The sequence below is a fragment of the Schistocerca cancellata genome, unplaced genomic scaffold (genome assembly GCF_023864275.1).
Source record: "Schistocerca cancellata isolate TAMUIC-IGC-003103 unplaced genomic scaffold, iqSchCanc2.1 HiC_scaffold_1147, whole genome shotgun sequence".
NCBI classification, from domain to species: domain Eukaryota; kingdom Metazoa; phylum Arthropoda; class Insecta; order Orthoptera; family Acrididae; genus Schistocerca; species Schistocerca cancellata.
In genome coordinates this window covers 3408941-3427214 of record NW_026047146.1, presented here as the reverse complement: position 1 = coordinate 3427214, position 18274 = coordinate 3408941, and positions in this window count along the sequence as shown.

The window sequence follows — 18274 nt, the reverse complement described above, 5'->3', positions numbered from 1 at the left end:
AGAATTCCTATAACCCATAGTATTTCAAAGCGACGTTATTTCTGTGTTAATTCGTCAATGTGAGGGAGCGAGAGATGCAGTAAAGAAGGAATAGTGCATCGGAAAGGAGATACTCGTATCCCAAAAGAAAATCCTGTCGTTTCCATAGAAACGTTCCTCTATTTAGAAGGAGAATTCGTGTAACCCATAGTATTTCAAAGCCACGCAATATCTGTGTTAATTCGTCAATGTGAGGGACCGAGAGATGCAGTAAAGAAGGAATAGTGCATCGGAACGGAGATACTCGTATCGCAAAAGAAAATCCTGTCGTTTCCATAGAAACGTTCCTCGATTTAGAAGGAGAATTCCTATAACCCATAGTATTTCAAAGCGACGCAATTTGTGTGTTAATTCGTCAATGTGAGGGAGCGAGAGATGCAGTAAAGAAGGAATAGTGGATCGGCAAGGAGATACTCGTATCGCACAAGAAAATCGAGTTGTTTCCATAGAAACGTTCCTCGATTTAGAAGGAGAATTTCTATAACCCATAGTATTTCTTAGCGACGCAATTTCTGTGTAATTCGTCAATGTGAAGGGAACGAGAGATGCAGTAATGAAGGAACAGAGCATCGGAATGGAGATACTCGTATCGCAAACTAAAATCCTGTCGTTTCCATAAAAATGTTCCTCGATTTAGAAGGAGAAAGCCTATAATCCATAGAATTTCATAGCGACGCATTTTCTTCGTTAATTCGTCAATGTGAGGGAGCGAGAGGTGCAGTAAAGAAGGAATAGTGCATCGGAAAGGAGATACTCGTATCCAAAAAGAAAATCATGTCGTTTCCATAGAAACGTTCCTCGATTTAGAAGGAGAATTCCTATAACACATAGTATTTCATAGCGACGCCATTTCTGTGTTAATTCGTCAATGTGAGGGAGTGAGAGATGCAATAAAGAAGGAATAGTGCATCGGAAAGAAGATACTCGTATCCCAAAAGAAAATCCTGTCGTTTCCATAGAAACGTTCCTCGATTTAGAAGGAGAATTCCTATAACCCATAGTATTTCAAAGCGACGTTATTTCTGTGTTAATTCGTCAATGTGAGGGAGCGAGAGATGCAGTAAAGAAGGAATAGTGCATCGGAAAGGAGATACTCGTATCCCAAAAGAAAATCCTGTCGTTTCCATAGAAACGTTCCTCGATTTAGAAGGAGAATTCCTATAACCCATAGTATTTCAAAGCGACGTTATTTCTGCGTTAATTCGCCAATGTGAGGGAGCGAGAGATGCAGTAAAGAAGGAATAGTGCATCGGAAAGGAGATACTCGTATCTAAAAAGAAAGTCCTGTCGTTTCCATAGAAACGTTCCTCGATTAAGAAGTAGAATTCCAATAACACATAGTATATCATAGCGACGCCATTTCTGTGTCAATTCGTCAATGTGAGGGAGTGAGCGATGCAATAAAGAAGGAATAGTGCAACGGAAAGGAGATACTCGGATCCCAAAAGAAAATTCTATCGTTTCCATAGAAACGTTCCTCGATTTAGAAGGAGAATTCCTATAGCCCATAGTATTTTATAGCGACGCAATTTCTATGTTAATTCGTCAATGTGATGGGGCGAGAGATGCAGTAAAGAAGGAATAGTGCATGGGAAAGTAGATACTCGTATCCCAAAAGAAAATCCCGTAGTTTCCATAGAAACGTTCCTCGATTTAGAAGGAGAATTCCTATAGCCCACAGTATTTCATAGCGACGCAATTTCTGTGTTAATTCGTCAATGTGAGGGAGCGATGGATGCAGTAAGGAAGGAATAGTGCATCGGAAAGGAGGAGATACTCGTATCCCAAAAGAAAATCCTGTAGTTTCCATTGAAACATTCCTCGATTTAGAAGGAGAATTCCTATAACCCATAGTATTTCATAACGACGCAATTTATGTGTTAATTCGTCAATGGGAGGGAGCGAGAGATGCAGTAAAGAAGGGATAGTGCATCGGAAAGGAGATACTCGTATCCCAAAAGGAAATCCTTTCGTTTCCATAGAAACGTTACTCGATTTAGATGGAGACGTCATTGAACCCATAGTATTTTATAGCGACGCAATTTCTGTGTTAATTCGCCAATGTGAGAGAGCGAGAGACGCAGTAAAGAAGGAATAGTGCATCGGAAAGGAGATACTCGTATCCCAAAGGAAAATCCTGTCGTTTCCATAGAAACGTTCCTCTATTTAGAAGGAGAATTCGTGTAACCCATAGTATTTCAAAGCCACGCAATATCTGTGTTAATTCGTCAATGTGAGGGAGCGAGAGATGCAGTGAAGAAGGAATAGTGCACCGGAACGGAGATACTCGTATCGCAAAAGAAAATCCTGTCGTTTCCATAGAAACGTTCCTCGATTTAGAAGGAGAATTCCTATAACCCATAGTATTTCAAAGCGACGCAATTTGTGTGTTAATTCGTCAATGTGAGGGAGCGAGAGATGCAGTAAAGAAGGAATAGTGCATCGGAAAGGAGATACTCGTATCGCAAAAGAAAATCCTGTCGTTTCCATAGAAACGTTCCTCGATTTAGAAGGAGAATTCCTATAACCCATAGTATTTCAAAGCGACGCAATTTGTGTGTTAATTCGTCAATGTGAGGGAGCGAGAGATGCAGTAAAGAAGGAATAGTGGATCGGCAAGGAGATACTCGTATCGCACAAGAAAATCGAGTTGTTTCCATAGAAACGTTCCTCGATTTAGAAGGAGAATTTCTATAACCCATAGTATTTCTTAGCGACGCAATTTCTGTGTAATTCGTCAATGTGAAGGGAACGAGAGATGCAGTAATGAAGGAACAGAGCATCGGAATGGAGATACTCGTATCGCAAACTAAAATCCTGTCGTTTCCATAAAAATGTTCCTCGATTTAGAAGGAGAAAGCCTATAATCCATAGAATTTCATAGCGACGCATTTTCTTCGTTTATTCGTCAATGTGAGGGAGCGAGAGATGCAGGAAAGAAGGAATAGTGCATCGGAAAGGAGATACTCGTATCCAAAAAGAAAATCATGTCGTTTCCATAGAAACGTTCCTCGATTTAGAAGGAGAATTCCTATAACACATAGTATTTCATAGCGACGCCATTTCTGTGTTAATTCGTCAATGTGAGGGAGTGAGAGAAGCAATAAAGAAGGAATAGTGCATCGGAAAGAAGATACTCGTATCCCAAAAGAAAATCCTGTCGTTTCCATAGAAACGTTCCTCGATTTAGAAGGAGAATTCCTATAACCCATAGTATTTCAAAGCGACGTTATTTCTGTGTTAATTCGTCAATGTGAGGGAGCGAGAGATGCAGTAAAGAAGGAATAGTGCATCGGAAAGGAGATACTCGTATCCCAAAAGAAAATCATGTCGTTTCCATAGAAACGTTCCTCGATTTAGAAGGAGAATTCCTATAACCCATAGTATTTCAAAGCGACGTTATTTCTGCGTTAATTCGCCAATGTGAGGGAGCGAGAGATGCAGTAAAGAAGGAATAGTGCATCGGAAAGGAGATACTCGTATCTAAAAAGAAAGTCCTGTCGTTTCCATAGAAACGTTCCTCGATTTAGGAGTAGAATTCCAATAACACATAGTATATCATAGCGACGCCATTTCTGTGTCAATTCGTCAATGTGAGGGAGTGAGCGATGCAATAAAGAAGGAATAGTGCAACGGAAAGGAGATACTCGGATCCCAAAAGAAAATTCTATCGTTTCCATAGAAACGTTCCTCGATTTAGAAGGAGAATTCCTATAGCCCATAGTATTTTATAGCGACGCAATTTCTATGTTAATTCGTCAATGTGATGGGGAGAGAGATGCAGTAAAGAAGGAATAGTGCATGGGAAAGTAGATACTCGTATCCCAAAAGAAAATCCTGTAGTTTCCATAGAAACGTTCCTCGATTTAGAAGGAGAATTCCTATAGCCCACAGTATTTCATAGCGACGCAATTTCTGTGTTAATTCGTCAATGTGAGGGAGCGATGGATGCAGTAAGGAAGGAATAGTGCATCGGAAAGGAGGAGATACTCGTATCCCAAAAGAAAATCCTGTAGTTTCCATTGAAACATTCCTCGATTTAGAAGGAGAATTCCTATAACCCATAGTATTTCATAACGACGCAATTTATGTGTTAATTCGTCAATGGGAGGGAGCGAGAGATGCAGTAAAGAAGGGATAGTGCATCGGAAAGGAGATACTCGTATCCCAAAAGGAAATCCTTTCGTTTCCATAGAAACGTTACTCGATTTAGATGGAGACGTCATTGAACCCATAGTATTTTATAGCGACGCAATTTCTGTGTTAATTCGCCAATGTGAGAGAGCGAGAGACGCAGTAAAGAAGGAATAGTGCATCGGAAAGGAGATACTCGTATCACAAAGGAAAATCCTGTCGTTTCCATAGAAACGTTCCTCTATTTAGAAGGAGAATTCGTGTAACCCATAGTATTTCAAAGCCACGCAATATCTGTGTTAATTCGTCAATGTGAGGGAGCGAGAGATGCAGTGACGAAGGAATAGTGCATCGAAAAGGAGATACTCGTATCGCAAAAGAAAATCCTGTCGTTTCCATAGAAACGTTCCTCGATTTAGAAGGAGAATTCCTATAACCCATAGTATTTCAAAGCGACGCAATTTGTGTGTTAATTCGTCAATGTGAGGGAGCGAGAGATGCAGTAAAGAAGGAATAGTGCATCGGAAAGGAGATACTCGTATCGCAAAAGAAAATCCTGTCGTTTCCATAGAAACGTTCCTCGATGTAGAAGGAGAATCCCTATAACATATAGTATTTCATAGCGACGCAATTTCTGTGTTAATTCGTCAATGTGAGGGAGCGAGAAATGCAGTAAAGAGGAATAGTGCATGGGAAAGGAGATACTCGTATCCCAAAGGAAAATTCTGTCGTTTCCATAGAAACATTCCTCGATTTAAAAGGAGAAATCCTATAACACGTAGAATTTCATAGCGACGCAATTTATGTGTTAATTCGTCAATGGGAGGGAGCGAGAGATGCAGTAAACATGGAATAGTGCATCGAAAAAGAGATACGCGTATTTAAAAAGAAAATCCCTTCTTTTTTATAGAAACGTTACTCGATTTAGAAGGAGACGTCATTGAACCCATAGCATTTCATAGCGACGCAATTTCTGTGTTAATTCGTCAATGTGATGGGGCGAGTGATGCAGTAAAGAAGGAATAGTGCATGGGAAAGTAGATACTCGTATCCCAAAAGAAAATCCTGTAGTTTCCATAGAAACGTTCCTCGATTTAGAAGGAGAATTCCTATAACCCATAGTATTTCATAGCGACGCATTTTCTGTGTTAATTCGCCAATGGGAGGGAGCGAGAGGTGCAGTAAAGAAGGGATAGTGCATCGGAAAGGAGATACTCGTATCCCAAAAGAAAATCCTTTCGTTTCCATAGAAATGTTACTCGATTTAGATGGAGACGTCATTGAACCCATAGTATTTCATAGCGACGCAATTTCTGTGTTAATTCGTCAATTTGAGGGAGCGAGAGATGAAGTAAAGAAGGAATAGTGCATCGTAAGGGAGATATTCGTATCCCAAAAAAAATCCTGTCTTTTCCATGGAAACGTTGCTCAATTTTGAAGGAGAATTCCTATAACCCATAGTATTTCATAGCGACGCAATTTCTGTTTTAATTCGTCAATGTGAGCGAGCGAGAGATGCAGTAAAGAAGGAATAGTGCATCGGAAAGGAGATACTCGTATCCCAAAAGAAAATCCTGTCGTTTCCATAGAAACGTTCCTCTATTTAGAAGGAGAATTCGTGTAACCCATAGTATTTCAAAGCCACGCAATATCTGTGTTAATTCGTCAATGTGAGGGAGCGAGAGATGCAGTAAAGAAGGAATAGTGCATCGGAACGGAGATACTCGTATCGCAAAAGAAAATCCTGTCGTTTCCATAGAAACGTTCCTCGATTTAGAAGGAGAATTCCTATAACCCATAGTATTTCAAAGCGACGCAATTTGTGTGTTAATTCGTCAATGTGAGGGAGCGAGAGATGCAGTAAAGAAGGAATAGTGGATCGGCAAGGAGATACTCGTATCGCACAAGAAAATCGAGTTGTTTCCATAGAAACGTTCCTCGATTTAGAAGGAGAATTTCTATAACCCATAGTATTTCATAGCGACGCAATTTCTGTGTAATTCGTCAATGTGAAGGGAACGAGAGATGCAGTAATGAAGGAACAGAGCATCGGAATGGAGATACTCGTATCGCAAACTAAAATCCTGTCGTTTCCATAAAAATGTTCCTCGATTTAGAAGGAGAAAGCCTATAATCCATAGAATTTCATAGCGACGCATTTTCTTCGTTAATTCGTCAATGTGAGGGAGCGAGAGATGCAGTAAAGAAGGAATAGTGCATCGGAAAGGAGATACTCGTATCCAAAAAGAAAATCATGTCGTTTCCATAGAAACGTTCCTCGATTTAGAAGGAGAATTCCTATAACACATAGTATTTCAAAGCAACGCAATATCAGTGTTAATTCGTCAATGTGAGGGAGCGAGAGATGCAGTAAAGATGGAATAGTGCATCGGAACGGAGAAACTCTTATCGCAAAAGAAAATCCTGTCGTTTCCATAGAAACGTTCCTCGATTTAGAAAGAGAATTCCTATAACCCATAGTATTTCAAAGCGACGCAATTTCTGTGTTAATTCGTCAATGTGAGGGAGCGACAGATGCAGTAAAGAAGGAATAGTGCATCGGAAAGTAGATACTCGTATCGCAAAAGAAAATCCTGTTGTTTCCATAGAAACGTTCCTCGATTTAGAAGGAGAATTCCTATCACCCATAGTATTTCATAGCGACGCAATTTCTGTGTAATTCGTCAATGTGAAGGGAACGAGAGATGCAGTAATGAAGGAATAGTGCATCGGAAAGGAGATACTCGTATCGCAAAAGAAAATCCTGTCGTTTCCATAGAAACGTTCCTCGATGTAGAAGGAGAATCCCTATAACATATAGTATTTCATAGCGACGCAATTTCTGTGTTAATTCGTCAATGTGAGGAGCGAGAGATGCAGTAAAGAGGAATAGTGCATGGGAAAGGAGATACTCGTATCCCAAAGGAAAATTCTGTCGTATCCACAGAAACATTCCTTGATTTAAAAGGAGAAATCCTATAACACGTAGTATTTCATAGCGACGCAATTTATGTGTTAATTCGTCAATGGGAGGGAGCGAGAGATGCAGTAAACTTGGAATAGTGCATCGGAAAAGAGATACGCGTATTTAAAAAGAAAATCCCTTCTTTTTTATAGAAACGTTACTCGATTTAGAAGGAGACGTCATTGAACCCATAGCATTTCATAGCGACGCAATTTCTGTGTTAATTCGTCAATGTGAGGGAGCGAGAGATGCAGTTAAGAAGGAATGGTGCATCGGAAAGGAGATACTCGTATCCCAAAAGAAAATTCTATCATTTCCATAGAAACGTTCCTCGTTTTAGAAGGAGAATTTCTATAACACATAGTATTTCATAGCGACGCAATTTCTGTGTTAATTCGTCAATGTGAGGGAGCGAGAGATGCAGTAAAGAAGGTATAGCGCATCGGAATGGAGATACTCGTATCCCAAAAAAAATCCTGTCGCTTATATTGAAACGTTCCTCAATTTAGATGGAGAATTACTATAACCAATAGTATTTCATAGCGACGCAATTTCTGTGTTAATTCGTCAATGTGAGGGAGCGAGAGATGCAGTAAAGAAGGAATAGTGCATCGGAAAGGAGATACTCGTATCCAAAAAGAAAATCCTGTCGTTTCCATATTAACGTTCCTCGATTTAGAAGGAGAATTCCTATAACACATAGTATTTCATAGCGACGCCATTTCTGTGTTAATTCGTCAATGTGAGGGAGTGAGAGATGCAATAAAGAAGGAATAGTGCATCGGAAAGGAGATACTCGTATCCCAAAAAAAAATCCTGTCGTTTCCATAGAAAAGTTCCTCGATTTAGAAGGAGAATTCCTATAACCCATAGTATTTCAAAGCGACGTTATTTCTGTGTTAATTCGTCAATGTGAGGGAGCGAGAGATGCAGTAAAGAAGGAATAGTGCATCGGAAAGGAGATACTCGTATCCCAAAAGAAAATCCTGTCGTTTCCATAGAAACGTTCCTCGATTTAGAAGGAGAATTCCTATAACCCATAGTATTTCAAAGCGACGTTATTTCTGCGTTAATTCGACAATGTGAGGGAGCGAGATATGCAGTAAAGAAGGAATAGTGCATCGGAAAGGAGATACTCGTATCCAAAAAGAAAGTCCAGTCGTTTCCATAGAAACGTTCCTCGATTTAGAAGGAGAATTTCTATAACACATAGTATTTCATAGCGACGCCATTTCTGTGTTAATTCGTCAATGTGAGGGAGTGAGCGATGGAATAAAGAAGGAATAGTGCAATGGAAAGGAGATACTCGGATCCCAAAAGAAAATTCTGTCGTTTCCATAGAAACGTTCCTCGATTTAGAAGGAGAATTCCTATAGCCCATAGTATTTTATAGCGACGCAATTTCTGTGTTAATTCGTCAATGTGATGGGGCGAGAGATGCAGTAATGAAGGAATAGTGCATGGGAAAGTAGATACTCGTATCCCAAAAGAAAATCCTGTAGTTTCCATAGAAACGTTCCTCGATTTAGAAGGAGAATTCCTATAGCCCACAGTATTTCATAGCGACGCAATTTCTGTGTTAATTCGTCAATGTGAGGGAGCGATGGATGCAGTAAGGAAGGAATAGTGCATCGGAAAGGAGGAGATACTCGTATCCCAAAAGAAAATCCTGTAGTTTCCATTGAAACATTCCTCGATTTAGAAGGAGAATTCCTATAACCCATAGTATTTCATAACGACGCAATTTATGTGTTAATTCGTCAATGGGAGGGAGCGAGAGATGCAGTAAAGAAGGGATAGTGCATCGGAAAGGAGATACTCGTATCCCAAAAGGAAATCCTTTCGTTTCCATAGAAACATTACTCGATTTAGATGGAGACGTCATTGAACCCATAGTATTTTATAGCGACGCAATTTCTGTGTTAATTCGCCAATGTGAGAGAGCGAGAGACGCAGTAAAGAAGGAATAGTGCATCGGAAAGGAGATACTCGTATCCCAAAGGAAAATCCTGTCGTTTCCATAGAAACGTTACTAGATTTAGAAGGAGACGTCATTGAACCCATAGCATTTCATAGCGACGCAATTTCTGTGTTAATTCGGCAATGTGAGGGAACGAGAAATGCAGTAAAGAAGGAATAGTGCATCGGAAAGGACATACTCGTATCAAAAAAGACAATTCTGTCGTTTAAATAGAAACATTCCTCGATTTAGAAGGAGAATTCCTATAACCTATAGTACTTCATAGCGACGCAATTTCTGTGTTAATTCGTCAATGTGAGGGAGCGGGAGATGCAGTAAAGAAGGAATAGTGCATCGGAAGGGAGATACTCGTATCCCAAAAAAAATCCTGTCTTTTCCATGAAAACGTTCCTCAATTTAGAAGGAGAATTCGTGTAACCCATAGTATTTCAAAGCAACGCAATATCAGTGTTAATTCGTCAATGTGAGGGAGCGAGAGATGCAGTAAAGATGGAATAGTGCATCGGAACGGAGAAACTCTTATCGCAAAAGAAAATCCTGTCGTTTCCATAGAAACGTTCCTCGATTTAGAAAGAGAATTCCTATAACCCATAGTATTTCAAAGCGACGCAATTTCTGTGTTAATTCGTCAATGTGAGGGAGCGACAGATGCAGTAAAGAAGGAATAGTGCATCGGAAAGTAGATACTCGTATCGCAAAAGAAAATCCTGTTGTTTCCATAGAAACGTTCCTCGATTTAGAAGGAGAATTCGTATCACCCATAGTATTTCATAGCGACGCAATTTCTGTGTAATTCGTCAATGTGAAGGGAACGAGAGATGCAGTAATGAAGGAATAGTGCATCGGAAAGGAGATACTCGTATCGCAAAAGAAAATCCTGTCGTTTCCATAGAAACGTTCCTCGATGTAGAAGGAGAATCCCTATAACATATAGTATTTCATAGCGACGCAATTTCTGTGTTAATTCGTCAATGTGAGGAGCGAGAGATGCAGTAAAGAGGAATAATGCATGGGAAAGGAGATACTCGTATCCCAAAGGAAAATTCTGTCGTATCCACAGAAACATTCCTTGATTTAAAAGGAGAAATCCTATAACACGTAGTATTTCATAGCGACGCAATTTATGTGTTAATTCGTCAATGGGAGGGAGCGAGAGATGCAGTAAACTTGGAATAGAGCATCGGAAAAGAGATACGCGTATTTAAAAAGAAAATCCCTTCTTTTTTATAGAAACGTTACTCGATTTAGAAGGAGACGTCATTGAACCCATAGCATTTCATAGCGACGCAATTTCTGTGTTAATTCGTCAATGTGAGGGAGCGAGAGATGCAGTTAAGAAGGAAGGGTGCATCGGAAAGGAGATACTCGTATCCCAAAAGAAAATTCTATCATTTCCATAGAAACGTTCCTCGTTTTAGAAGGAGAATTTCTATAACACATGGTATTTCATAGCGACGCAATTTCTGTGTTAATTCGTCAATGTGAGGGAGCGAGAGATGCAGTAAAGAAGGTATAGCGCATCGGAATGGAGATACTCGTATCCCAAAAAAAATCCTGTCGCTTATATTGAAACGTTCCTCAATTTAGATGGAGAATTACTATAACCCATAGTATTTCATAGCGACGCAATTTCTGTGTTAATTCGTCAATGTGAGGGAGCGAGAGATGCAGTAAAGAAGGAATAGTGCATCGGAAAGGAGATACTCGTATCCAAAAAGAAAATCCTGTCGTTTCCATATTAACGTTCCTCGATTTAGAAGGAGAATTCCTATAACACATAGTATTTCATAGCGACGCCATTTCTGTGTTAATTCGTCAATGTGAGGGAGTGATAGATGCAATAAAGAAGGAATAGTGCATCGGAAAGGAGATACTCGTATCCCAAAAAAAATCCTGTCGTTTCCATAGAAAAGTTCCTCGATTTAGAAGGAGAATTCCTATAACCCATAGTATTTCAAAGCGACGTTATTTCTGTGTTAATTCGTCAATGTGAGGGAGCGAGAGATGCAGTAAAGAAGGAATAGTGCATCGGAAAGGAGATACTCGTATCCCAAAAGAAAATCCTGTCGTTTCCATAGAAACGTTCCTCGATTTAGAAGGAGAATTCCTATAACCCATAGTATTTCAAAGCGACGTTATTTCTGCGTTAATTCGACAATGTGAGGGAGCGAGATATGCAGTAAAGAAGGAATAGTGCATCGGAAAGGAGATACTCGTATCCAAAAAGAAAGTCCAGTCGTTTCCATAGAAACGTTCCTCGATTTAGAAGGAGAATTTCTATAACACATAGTATTTCATAGCGACGCTATTTCTGTGTTAATTCGTCAATGTGAGGGAGTGAGCGATGGAATAAAGAAGGAATAGTGCAATGGAAAGGAGATACTCGGATCCCAAAAGAAAATTCTGTCGTTTCCATAGAAACGTTCCTCGATTTAGAAGGAGAATTCCTATAGCCCATAGTATTTTATAGCGACGCAATTTCTGTGTTAATTCGTCAATGTGATGGGGCGAGAGATGCAGTAATGAAGGAATAGTGCATGGGAAAGTAGATACTCGTATCCCAAAAGAAAACCCTGTAGTTTCCATAGAAACGTTCCTCGATTTAGAAGGAGAATTCCTATAGCCCACAGTATTTCATAGCGACGCAATTTCTGTGTTAATTCGTCAATGTGAGGGAGCGATGGATGCAGTAAGGAAGGAATAGTGAATCGGAAAGGAGGAGATACTCGTATCCCAAAAGAAAATCCTGTAGTTTCCATTGAAACATTCCTCGATTTAGAAGGAGAATCCCTATAACCCATAGTATTTCATAACGACGCAATTTATGTGTTAATTCGTCAATGGGAGGGAGCGAGAGATGCAGTAAAGAAGGGATAGTGCATCGGAAAGGAGATACTCGTATCCCAAAAGGAAATCCTTTCGTTTCCATAGAAACGTTACTCGATTTAGATGGAGACGTCATTGAACCCATAGTATTTTATAGCGACGCAATTTCTGTGTTAATTCGCCAATGTGAGAGAGCGAGAGACGCAGTAAAGAAGGAATAGTGCATCGGAAAGGAGATACTCGTATCCCAAAGGAAAGTCCTGTCGTTTCCATAGAAACGTTACTCGTTTTAGATGGAGACGTCATTGAACCCATAGCATTTCATAGAGACGCAATTTCTGTGTTAATTCGGCAATGTGAGGGAGCGAGAAATGCAGTAAAGAAGGAATAGTGCATCGGAAAGGACATACTCGTATCCCAAAAGACAATTCTGTCGTTTAAATAGAAACGTTCCTCGATTTAGAAGGAGAATTCCTATAACCTATAGTACTTCATAGCGACGCAATTTCTGTGTTAATTCGTCAATGTGAGGGAGCGGGAGATGCAGTAAGGAAGGAATAGTGCATCGGAAGGGAGATACTCGTATCCCAAAAAAAATCCTGTCTTTTCCATGGAAACGTTCCTCAATTTAGAAGGAGAATTCGTGTAACCCATAGTATTTCAAAGCAACGCAATATCTGTGTTAATTCGTCAATGTGAGGGAGCGAGAGATGCAGTAAAGAAGGAATAGTGCATCGGAAAGGAGATACTCGTATCGCAAAAGAAAATCCTGTTGTTTCCATAGAAACGTTCCTCGATGTAGAAGGAGAATCCCTATAACATATAGTATTTCATAGCGACGCAATTTCTGTGTTAAATCGTCAATGTGAGGGAGCGAGAGATGAAGTAAAGAGGAATAGTGCATGGGAAAGGAGATACTCGTATCCCAAAGGAAAATTCTGTCGTTTCCATAGAAACATTCCTCGATTTAAAAGGAGAAATCCTATAACACGTAGTATTTCATAGCGACGCAATTTATGTGTTAATTCGTCAATGGGAGGGAGCGAGAGATGCAGTAAACATGGAATAGTGCATCGGAAAAGAGATACGCGTATTTAAAAAGAAAATCCCTTCTTTTTTATAGAAACGTTACTCGATTTAGAAGGAGACGTCATTGAACCCATAGCATTTCATAGCGACGCAATTTCTGTGTTAATTCGTCAATGTGAGGGTGGGAGAGATGCAGTAAAGAAGGAATAGTGCATCGGAAAGGAGATACTCGTATCCCAAAAGAAAATTTTATCATTTCCATAGAAACGTTCCTCGTTTTAGAAGGAGAATTTCTATAACACATAGTATTTCATAGCGACGCAATTTCTGTGTTAATTCGTCAATGTGATTGAGCGAGAGATGCAGTAAAGAAGAAATAGTGCATCGGAAGGGAGATACACGTATCCCAAAATTAAATCCTGTCGTTTCCATGGAAACGTTCCTTAATTTAGAAGGAGAATTCCTATAACCCATAGAATTCCATAGCGTCGCAATTTCTGTGTTGATTCGTTAATGTGAGGGAGCGAGAGATGCAGTAAAGAAGGTATAGCGCATCGGAAGGGAGATACTCGTATCCCAAAAAAAATCATGTCGCTTATATTGAAACGTTCCTCAATTTAGATGGAGAATTCCTATAACCCATAGTATTTCATAGCGACGCAATTTCTGTGTTAATTCGTCAATGTGAGGGAGCGAGAGATGCAGTATTGAAGGAATAGTGCATCGGAAAGGAGATACTCGTATCCAAAAAGAAAATCCTGTCGTTTCCATATTAACGTTCCTCGATTTAGAAGGAGAATTCCTATAACACATAGTATTTCATAGCGACGCCATTTCTGTGTTAATTCGTCAATGTGAGGGAGTGAGAGATGCAATAAAGAAGGAATAGTGCATCGGAAAGGAGATACTCGTATCCCAAAAGAAAATCCTGTCGTTTCCATAGAAACGTTCCTCGATTTAGAAGGAGAATTCCTATAACCCATAGTATTTCAAAGCGACGTTATTTCTGTGTTAATTCGTCGATGTGAGGGAGCGAGAGATGCAGTAAAGAAGGAATAGTGCATCGGAAAAGAGATACACGTATCCCAAAAGAAAATCCTGTCGTTTCCATAGAAACGTTCCTCGATTTAGAAGGAGAATTCCTATAACCCATAGTATTTCAAAGCGACGTTATTTTTGCGTTAATTCGTCAATGTGAGGGAGCGAGAGATGCAGTAAAGAAGGAATAGTGCATCGGAAAGGACATACTCGTATCCAAAAAGAAAGTCCTGTCGTTTCCATAGAAACGTTCCTCGAATTAGAAGGAGAATTCCTATAACACATAGTATTTCATAGCGACGCCATTTCTGTGTTAATTCGTCAATGTGAGGGAGTGAGCGATGCAATAAAGAAGGAATAGTGCAACGGAAATGACATACTCGGATCCCAAAAGAAAATTCTGTCGTTTCCATAGAAACGTTCCTCGATTTAGAAGGAGAATTCCTATAGCCCATAGTATTTTATAGCGACGCAATTTCTGTGTTAATTCCTTAATGTGATGGGGCGAGAGATGCAGTAAAGAAGGAATAGTGCATGGGAAAGTAGATACTCGTATCCCAAAAGAAAATCCTGTAGTTTCCATAGAAACGTTCCTCGATTTAGAAGGAGAATTCCTATAGCCCACAGTATTTCATAGCGACGCAATATCTGTGTTAATTCGTCAATGTTAGGGAGCGATGGATGCAGTAAGGAAGGAATAGTGCATCGGAAAGGAGGAGATACTCGTATCCCAAAAGAAAATCCTGTAGTTTCCATCGAAACATTCCTCGATGTAGTAGGAGAATTCCTATAACCCATAGTATTTCATAACGACGCAATTTATGTGTTAATTCGTCAATGGGAGGGAGCGAGAGATGCAGTAAAGAAGGGATAGTGCATCGGAAAGGAGATACTCGTATCCCAAAAGGAAATCCTTTCGTTTCCATAGAAACGTTACTCGATTTAGATGGAGACGTCATTGAACCCATAGTATTTTATAGCGACGCAATTTCTGTGTTAATTCGCCAATGTGAGAGAGCGAGTGACGCAGTAAAGAAGGAATAGTGCATCGGAAAGGAGATACTCGTATCCCAAAGGAAAATCCTGTCGTTTCCATAGAAACGTTACTCGATTTAGAAGGAGACGTCATTGAACCCATAGCATTTCATAGAGACGCAATTTCTGTGTTAATTCGGCAATGTGAGGGAGCGAGAAATGCAGTAAAGAAGGAATAGTGCATCGGAAAGGACATACTCGTATCCCAAAAGACAATTCTGTCGTTTAAATAGAAACGTTCCTCGATTTAGAAGGAGAATTCCTATAACCTATAGTACTTCATAGCGACGCAATTTCTGTGTTAATTCTTCAATGTGAGGGAGCGGGAGATGCAGTAAAGAAGGAATAGTGCATCGGAAGGGAGATACTCGTATCCCAAAAAAAATCCTGTCTTTTCCATGGAAACGTTCCTCAATTTAGAAGGAGAATTCCTATAACCCGTAGAATTCCATAGCGACGCAATTTCTGTGTTAATTCGTCAATGTGAGGGAGCGAGAGAAGCAGTAAAGAAGGAATAGCGCATCGGAAGGGAGATACTCGTATCCCAAAAAAAATCCTGTCGCTTATATTGAAACGTTCCTCAATTTAGATGGAGAATTCCTATAACCCATAGTATTTCATAGCGACGCAATTTCTGTGTTAATTCGCCAATGTGAGTGAGCGAGAGATGCAGTAAAGAAGGAATAGTGCATCGGAAAGGAGAAACTCGTATCGCAAAAGAAAATCCTGTCGTTTACATAGAAACGTTCCTCGATTTAGAAGGTGAATTCCTATAACCCATACTATTTCAAAGCAACGCAATATCTGTGTTAATTCGTCAATGTGAGGGAGCGAGAGATGCAGTAAAGAAGGAATAGTGCATCGGAACGGAGAATCTCGTATCGCAAAAGAAAATCCTGTCGTTTCCATAGAAACGTTCCTCGATTTAGAAGGATAATTCCTATAACCCATAGTATTTCAAAGCGACGCAATTTCTGTGTTAATTCGTCAATGTGAGGGAGCGAGAGATGCAGTAAAGAAGGAATAGTGCATCGGAAAGGAGATACTCGTATCGCAAAAGAAAATCCTGTTGTTTCCATAGAAACGTTCCTCGATTTAGAAGGAGAATTCCTATAACCTATAGTATTTCATAGCGACGCAATTTCTGTGTAATTCGTCAATGTAAAGGGAACGTGAGATGCAGTAATGAAGGAATAGTGCATCGGAAAGGAGATGCTCATATCCCAAAAGAAAATCCTGTCGTTTCCATAGAAACGTTCCTCGATGTAGAAGGAGAATCCCTATAACATATAGTATTTCATAGCGACGCAATTTCTGTGTTAATTCGTCAATGTGAGGGAGCGAGAGATGCAGTAAAAAGGAATAGTGCATGGGAAAGGAGATACTCGTATCCCAAAGGAAAATTCTGTCGTTTCCATAGAAACATTCCTCGATTTAAAAGGAGAAATCCTATAACACGTAGTATTTCATAGCGACGCAATTTATGTTTTAATTCGTCAATGGGAGGGAGCGAGAGATGCAGTAAAGATGGAATAGTGCATCGGAAAAGAGATACGCGTATCTCAAAAGAAAATCCTTTCTTTTTCATAGAAACGTTACTCGATTTAGAAGGAGACGTCACTGAACCCTTAGCATTTCATAGCGACGCAATTTCTGTGTTAATTCGTCAATGTGAGGGAGCAAGAGATGCAGTAAAGAAGGAATAGTGCATCGGAAAGGAGATACTCGTATCCCAAAAGAAAATTCTATCATTTCCATAGAAACGTTCCTCGTTTTAGAAGGAGAATTTCTATAACACATATTATTTCATAGCGACGCAATTTCTGTGTTAATTCGTCAATGTGAGGGAGCGAGAGATGCAGTAAAGAAGGAATAGTGCTTCGGAAAGGAGATACTCGTATCCCAAAGGAAAATCCTGTTGTTTCCATAGAAACGTTCCTCGATTTAGAAGTAGAATTCCTATAACCCATAGTATTTCATAGCGACGCAATTTCTGTGTAATTCGTCAATGTGAAGGGAACGAGAGCTGCAGTAAAGAAGGAATAGTGCATCGGAATGGAGATACCCGCATAGCAAAAGAAAATTCTTCCTTTTCCATAGAAACGTTCCTCGATTTAGAAGGAGATTTTCTATTACCCATAGTATTTCATAGCGACGCAATTTCTGTGTTAATTCGCCAATGTGAGTGAGCGAGAGATGCAGTAAAGAAGGAATAGTGCATCGGAAAGGAGAAACTCGTATCGCAAAAGAAAATCCTGTCGTTTCCATAGAAACGTTCCTCGATTTAGAAGGAGAATTCGTGTAAGACATAGTATTTCAAAGCAACGCAATATCTGTGTTAATTCGTCAATGTGAGGGAGCGAGAGATGCAGTAAAGAAGGAATAGTGCATCGGAACGGCGAAACTCGTATCGCAAAAGAAAATCCTGTCGTTTCCATAGAAACGTTCCTCGATTTAGAAGGATAATTCCCATAACCCATAGTATTTCAAAGCGATGCAATTTCTGTGTTAATTCGTCAATGTGAGGGAGCGAGAGATGCAGTAAAGAAGGAATAGTGCATCGGAAAGGAGATACTTGTATCGCAAAAGAAAATCCTGTTGATTCCATAGAAACGTTCCTCGATTTAGAAGGAGAATTCCTATAACCCATAGTATTTCATAGCGACGCAATTTCTGTGTAATTCGTCAATGTGAAGGGAACGAGAGCTGCAGTAATGAAGGAATAGTGCATCGGAAAGGAGATACTCGTATCCCAAAAGAAAATTCTGTCCTTTCCATAGAAACGTTCCTCGATGTAGAAGGAGAGTTCCTATAACCCGTAGTATTTCATAGCGACGCAATTTATGTGTTAATTCGTCAATGGGAGGGAGCGAGAGATGCAAAAAGGAAGGAATAGTGCATCGGGAAGGAGATACTCGTATCCCAAAAGAAAATCCTTTCGTTTCCAAAGAAACGTTACTCGATTTAGAAGGTGACGACATTGAACCCATAGTATTCCATAGCGACGCAATTTCAGTGTTAATTCGTCAATGTGAGGGAGCGAGAGATGCAGTAAAGAAGGAATAGTGCTTCGGAAAGGAGATACTCGTATCCCAAAGGAAAAACCTGTCGTTTCCATAGAAACGTTACTCAATTTAGAGGGAGTCGTCATTGAACACATAGCATTTCATAGCGACGCAATTTCTGAGTTAATTGCTCAATGTGAGAGAGCGAGAGATGCAGTAAAG